The sequence below is a fragment of the Amia ocellicauda genome, chromosome 6 (assembly GCF_036373705.1).
Source record: "Amia ocellicauda isolate fAmiCal2 chromosome 6, fAmiCal2.hap1, whole genome shotgun sequence".
Taxonomy (NCBI): Eukaryota; Metazoa; Chordata; class Actinopteri; order Amiiformes; family Amiidae; genus Amia; species Amia ocellicauda.
This window is the reverse complement of record NC_089855.1, coordinates 41,234,912-41,241,828: the sequence shown is the minus strand read 5'-3', so window position 1 is coordinate 41,241,828 and position 6,917 is coordinate 41,234,912. Positions and strand designations below refer to the sequence as shown.

Here is a 6,917-nt window from a genome sequence, read left to right as displayed (position 1 = left end):
GGAAGTATAGCATCCCTGACAGACTGCAGCCCTGTCTGATGTCTCGATGGATGGGGATAGGCTCACTCAGGCCACCATTGATCTTCAGCACAATAAACACATGACAGTACAGCAGCTGAATCAATTCTACGAACCGCGGGCCAACACCAACTGCTCTCAGCACCTGAAACAGGCACTGCGGCCGGCATGATGTCTCTGAGCCGCTTAGCCAGAGCCTTAGACAGGATCTTATAGTCCTGACACAGTAGCGCCACTGGCCTCATGTTCACAATGGAGGACAGATTCCCCTTCTTGGGCAGCAGGGTCAGAATAGCTCTACGACAGCTAATGGGCAGCAGCCCAGCTCACAGGCCCTCCTGCAGCACTGAGAGCAGGTCCGGGCCCAGCTCAGTCCAAAACTCTGAGAAAAACTCCACAGTGAGCCCATCCAGCCCCGGTGCCCAGCCCTTATTGAGCTCTTGCATTGCGCAGGTCAGCTCTGCCAGATTTAGAAGGGCCTCCAGCCCCTTGACCCCATCCTGTGGGAACTTAGGCAGACCCTGCAGAAACTGCCGCTGCTGCTCCAGGCGGCCTGGCTCTGCGGAGTACAGCTCCCTATAGAACTGGGCGGCATGACTACACATCTCTTGCCCATCCTGCAGCGCGCGGCCCTCAGCCGTCCTCAGGCAGAGCATCACCCTGCTCTGCTGCCGCCTGCATTCCAACCCAAAGAAGAACTTGATGGGCGCATCCATCTGTGTCAGGCTCTGGAACTGCAAGCGCACCATTGCTCCTCGAGCCCGCGTCCTTAGCAGCTCTGACAATGCCTGCTGCATAGCTTTGAGGTCCTCTAATGCCCCTGAATCTCCAGAGTCCAAGGCTCGGTGGAGCACCTGAATCTCTCCTTCTAACTCCTTCTTAGATTCATTCAAGCTGTCAGTCCTATGCTCAGTGTACTTCTGGCAGAAGAGCCTGATCTGAACCTTGCCAATGTCCCACCACTGTCTCAGGGAGGCAAACCTAGGGTGCTCTGATCTCTGCCAAAAGAAAAGAAAAGAATTACAAAAAATCCTGTCCTGCAGCAAGCTATTATTGAAAAGCCAGTAGGCACTGCGCAGCCGGACAGGAGGCAGGGTGACACTCACAGTGATGAGACAGTGGTCAGTGGTCAGGTGGGGGTGATATGGAAGCCACCGATCAGATTGACATGATGTCTAAAGGTATTAAATCTATTCAGCCTGGCTAGCGACATAATGCTAGAACCCAGCCTCACCCAGGTGTACTGTTTCACCTTTGGGTTGGCATTCCTCCAGACATCGACCAGATTGTGCAACTGTGTATTACCTTCCAGCTGTTTTGCCGACTGTGGACTGGGCTCCAAATGATTCCTATCTAATCTATAGTCCACAGTACAGTTCCAATCACCCCCCCAAAACCAGGATCTCCTCAGCCCCACAGTCTGCTAGCACTTTGCTGAGCACCGAAAACACTGACAGTCTGTCTCTCACAGCATTGGGGGCATAGATATTAATAAACACTGTAGCATTATGTTGGGTGTATTTTTATAAGAGCATTTTAGCTCTGAGCTGAAGCACTGACTTCTCCCCCCAAAGTTATCAGATTTTCTTAACTCATTAGCTTGGAACTGGTTTACATCAAAGTGACAGTTTTGGGGAGGATAGCACCAAGAATAGGCCAAATAGTTTGGAATCCTGCTGTGGGATGTCTGGAGAAGTGGGCCTGTAGGTAATATAAGTCTTTGAACTGGAAATCCAATCTCACAAACTCAAGAACCAATCATCTATTGATCTGACAGGCGTATACAGAACAGCACACGGTCTCTCTCTCTCTCTCTCTCTTTCTCTCTCTCTCTCTCTCTCTCTCTCTCTCTCTCTCTCTCTCTCTCTCACCTGAACCAGAAACTTGCTGCCACAGCTCAACCTGTAGCTCTGTTGCCAGAACCAGAACCAGAAACCAACTAAGTCTTTTCCGGCAACAGAAGAGTTAAACTGGGAGAAGGAGATTGAGCCGTACGAAGAATTCTTTTAAAGGACTTTATCAAATAAAGAATTTTACAGACTGCGCTGCCCGCCTGTGCCCACCTGATCAGTGGAGTTTTTACAGCTGGACAATTGACTAAGTTGACTGTATACGAAAGTGTCAGTCATATAAATAGCTACTGAGTCTTAAGAAACTCGATCCTTGGAATGAACAGGGCCCTGCTTTCCTCAAAGACTTTGTCTTCAAGTAACTATGGTGGAAACCCTGCTTACAAAGAAGATTTTGTGCACAACCTTGGAGCCTTCAAACCACTGGAAAATCGGTTTGGAAAAGACTCTACATTCGCGAAACCCCAACTTCCAGGTGCATCGACTGAGTGGAAGTTCTTGGACAAAGCCGAACCGGACTGCCTTTGTTCCAAACCACACGGACCTCGTGCCGTGTGCTGTTATCTGAGCCCGAAGCCAGAGAGGCCTCTCTGCGACGAAGTTCAGATAAGTTTAACAGTTTGGAGTTCATCATTCATGACATTTGAGAAATAAATTAGAAATGTTAATCTGTGAGTCATAACTCTAGAATGTGTAATATCATTTAGTTTTCTTCAATATAAATGTGTGTTGCATTAAACTGTTTTGTTGATAATTTTAGAAATAAAATCTGTCAACGCCGAGAAATATCTTCTCATTCATGTTTAACTGTTTAGTCTGAAATTGACACAAGTTAATAGACACCAGATTATAGGTGGCCCTGCCTATCCTTAATCATTGAATAATAATCAGTTAAGGGAAATTGTGGTAACAAGTAATGATAGGATCTTTCTCGGCACCTACGTAAATGAGACTGATATATACATAACGAGAAGTTACCTGACATAAATACTATCCTGCGTAGTTATTTAATGTCTGACTAACAATACTAATGAGAGACTCACCTTCGTCTTACTAACCGGTATTGTGGTCAATGTGTTTATAACCTTTTTTGTTTAACCATTTGTGTGATATCATATGCGATCACATGGTCTTTGATTTGGTCAAGGAAGTGATTTGTCTTTGAGTTGTTGATCTAGAGATGAATGTTAATTAGTTTTGCCCTTTTGTATAATTAGTGTAGTGCTACATTTAGTCTTTGTTTTTGAATAAATTTGACAATTTATATCTTTGGAATTGGAGTCTGCATCCAATTATTACAGAAATTGAGTTCTACAAGATTCCAGGATTCGTGATAAGGTGATACTATAAATTCACTACTTGAATTGAAATTTATAAGTGTACCTTACGCTACAATAAACAGAACTATTATTTTGAAAGTGTGCAATTTGTAGCCGAAACCGAAGCACACCGGAGCCCCGGAGCGCGGACGGAACAGAGTCGGATTAGCTATCAAAGATAATAACTAATAACACAAATAGACACAGACAATAATAACAACGGTGGTGACAGCACAGCCGTGAAGCCAAATAACCGAGCAAAAATAATTGTTAATAAACAATTGTAAGAGAATTTTGAATGCTCGTTTTTTCAGTCAATCTAAATAAATAGTTGAACTGAAAACTCATAGGTCAATTGGTTTCTCTTTTAAGATTCTTTTTAGAGGGAAGATGCGTTCAAGTCACAGATGTGCAATAATCATTTATTTTGACAAAAATAGGAAACTAATATCATTCAATTATATTACTGAAAATAAGTAATATTAAGCTTCTGCTGGATTACAGTAAGAAACAGATAATACCCATTTTCTTCTTTCTCCTCACAGTACAGCTTATAGGCCAGTCTGGTCAGGCAGGAAGCAGTGTGTCTCTCTCTGTCTCCCTCCAGCTCTCTCTTGTGTCTCGTTGCAGGATGAAGAAGTTAAGAGAACTCAAATTCTCTTTGTTTTCCCTTTTATAAGGTTTCCTTCCAACCAATAGCATTTTGCCACCACCATGACCTAATTATGAAGTGGGGGTCCCTTCGAATTTGGCTAGGAACCGGTAAGAGGACAGGTCCCTTTTGGTCTTCTGGACATACAGACAAGGTTACCAGGGGCTACCAGAGGCTACCAGTGGCTACAAAGGAACTGTCCATTGCTTATATTTAAATAAATTCTGTTATCCAATCAAAAAACATAACAGCCATTACTGTTATCCGTCAGTCTGCTGTACTGTACGCTCCTATACTGTACTATCAAGAGTATGCGCTGCACACATTCATATCGGTTTCCTCTTTAAGTAAAGAGGACATTTAAAAACCTTTACATTAAATCTTCTATTTAACATTTACCAAATTTTATAATTGATAATTATATATATACAGTATGTTATTACATAATTATTTAAAAAGATATAATTCTTCTAAATAGTTATTTCTGTTCTAATTATTGTAAATAAGCAATTATTTTTAAAAGAGAAGAGTAAGAAATTATGCAGGTTTTCCATTATGTAGAGAGGGAAAAAAAAACACAGAAACTGCATGCAACTTCCATAATGCACCATTTTGGGCAACACAAATGTTCCCATGTAAATTAGACTGAGTTGACTATCTAATTTACATAGAGGACATTTAGCACCCCCTGGATGTGCCCTGGATGTGCATCCCACAAATCTCCATCAACTGCAAGATGCTATCCTATCAATATGGGCCAACATTTCTAAAGAATGCTTTCAGCACCTTGTTGAATCAATGCCACGTAGAATTAAGGCAGTTCTGAAGGCGAAAGGGGGTCAAACACAGTATTAGTATGGTGTTCCTAATTATTATTATTATTATGTATTTGTTAGCAGACGCTCTTATCCAGGGTGACTTTCAAAACATAGGAGCATTGCTGTGTGTCTGGCAACAGGGACAATGCAACAGTAATTTTAGACCTTCATCACAGACTTCATCAATAAGCACAATATCCCATTAAAGCATTAACATCACCTGAGATGGTCCAACAGTTTATTGATCTGCCCACAATTGTGCCGCAAAAACCAACAAAACAGTCGGATCCATAATCAATAGGCTAGCCAATTGTTTTTTAAATAAGAATAAAAGTAAAGATACGCCACAAAATGAATGAAAATTTGAACTGTGTGCATGGTGACGAAAGGCTGATCTTAGCATATTCGTATACTTGTATGTTCGTTTCTGGTTTTCTACATGTGATTTCGTGTTTTTTGTTTGGTTTTTACAATGTATCTGTGCTGTGTGTAGACGTGGAATGAGTTTGATTGTGATGTTAAATAGGGTTTAGAAACACAGTCGCCTCGGGGCTGATTACTATTGCTGTGTTTCTTCACTTCTACTCAAATACAAAATTGAGGAAGCAGTGGTTAGTTCTGAATCAAACATATTGACCCCCTCACTCAATCTGTAAGTCCTGCAGCAAACATTGGAATATGCATAGATATTTGCACACATTTCTCTCTTTCTCTCATTCTCTCTCTCTCTCTCAATTCAGTGCATTTGTATTGTGAAAGCAATTGGACATGCAAACATACATACATACATACATATATATGGAAAATAAACAATACAATTATAAATCACAATAAGATGTAATAAAGTACAGAAAAACAAAATGTAATAAAATGTGATCTTTAATACACACATATGTATGGCTGGTCGGAAGCGTCTTGGACTCGGGTTCCTCTTCATTACTTATAATGCTTTTGCCTTTTGCTAAAGCTTTCCATGGAGGGGAACGTGGATGAGTTTGTACCATTCTTGGGAGGCTCTGCCTTGTTGGGGCGGAGCTGTGATCCAGGTGAACAGCAGATCGGGCATAGGTGGGCATGTGGGCGGAGGAGGAGGAAGACCGGTCAAGCAAATAAGCTTGCTAAGGTACGCAGCAGCAGCAGCAAACAGCCCCCCCATCCAGCCAGCCAGGCAGTCTGGCTGGCAGTGACTGAGTGGTTGACAGACGGCAAGCAACGGAATGCACGTGCTCTGTGATGTCATAGCAGTCAGCTCAGAGAGAGGTTAGTGATGTCATCGCTGAGTTGGCTGGCTCTGTGTGTCTTGCTGGCTGTTTGTGTATGTGAGAGAGAGAGATAGTGTGTGTGTGTGTGAGTGGGTGGGAGGTTGTGCTAGTGTCTGTCTGTCTGTCTGTCTGTCTGTCTCTGTCTCTCAATTCAATTCAATTCAATTCAATTCAAGGGTGCTTTATTGGCATGACAAACAGTTTTCTCTGTCTCTCTCTCTCGCTCTGTAGATGCATCATAGGGAACATATGTAACAATCTCTCTTCTTGTTTACCAAAAATGTTTATGAACGTATTTCAATTGGGGTTTGCCTTGGTTGGAAACGTTTTAAGATTATTTATGAAGTGAAAATAGGATTTGTCTAAATTCTCCGTAGTTTTCAATGTATGTGCCAATCAGTAGCATTCATGTTACAGATGTGTCCTATGCAGTGGTTTGGTCAATAAAATGTAAGTAAAACTTTATTTAAGCAATTAAAGAGGGGATCAAATGCAAATAGAGGGTCCTAACTAATTATCTAATTTACCAACAACTTTTAAAATTAGGTCTTGCGAAGCTGCAAGAAATGCTGTATAATCGTATGTGTGTTCATACACCAGCTGCTAAAGTCTGATAGCTTTTGGAGACTCTGTATAGGACGTTGAAGAATGTGTTTTGCGATAATAATATAATGTTTTATATTAATACTAGCATTAGAAGTAGTTTTGTATACAGGCTGAGCAGATTAGATTTAGCAGGACAAGTAAAGGGTCAACAAGGTCGGTTTGTTAGAAACTCCTGTCAGTAATGAAAGATTACACAGTGCCGAAATAGCCTACAGATGTCTGCTGTAAATTTGTTTATGACTTAACCGTTTCTCCAGATAGGCAGGAATTGTTTCTGTTAATGGGCGATTGACACTAGGTAAATGACGACCGTGGGATCGCATCTTCCTAGTGCACATCAAAGACGGACATCTGCTTTGGATCCATCACCTCTTCACGGGAGGACAGATCGT

At 41.9% G+C, this 6,917-nt stretch overlaps 1 non-coding gene across 1 annotated transcript; it reads left to right on the top strand.

The window, feature by feature from the left end:
• Positions 1–5,574: 5,574 nt before the first annotated feature.
• On the top strand, positions 5,575–5,689 carry LOC136751937 (U5 spliceosomal RNA). The gene has a single exon (XR_010817123.1). It is a non-coding gene; the product is annotated as a U5 spliceosomal RNA (small nuclear RNA).
• Positions 5,690–6,917: the final 1,228 nt, after the last annotated feature.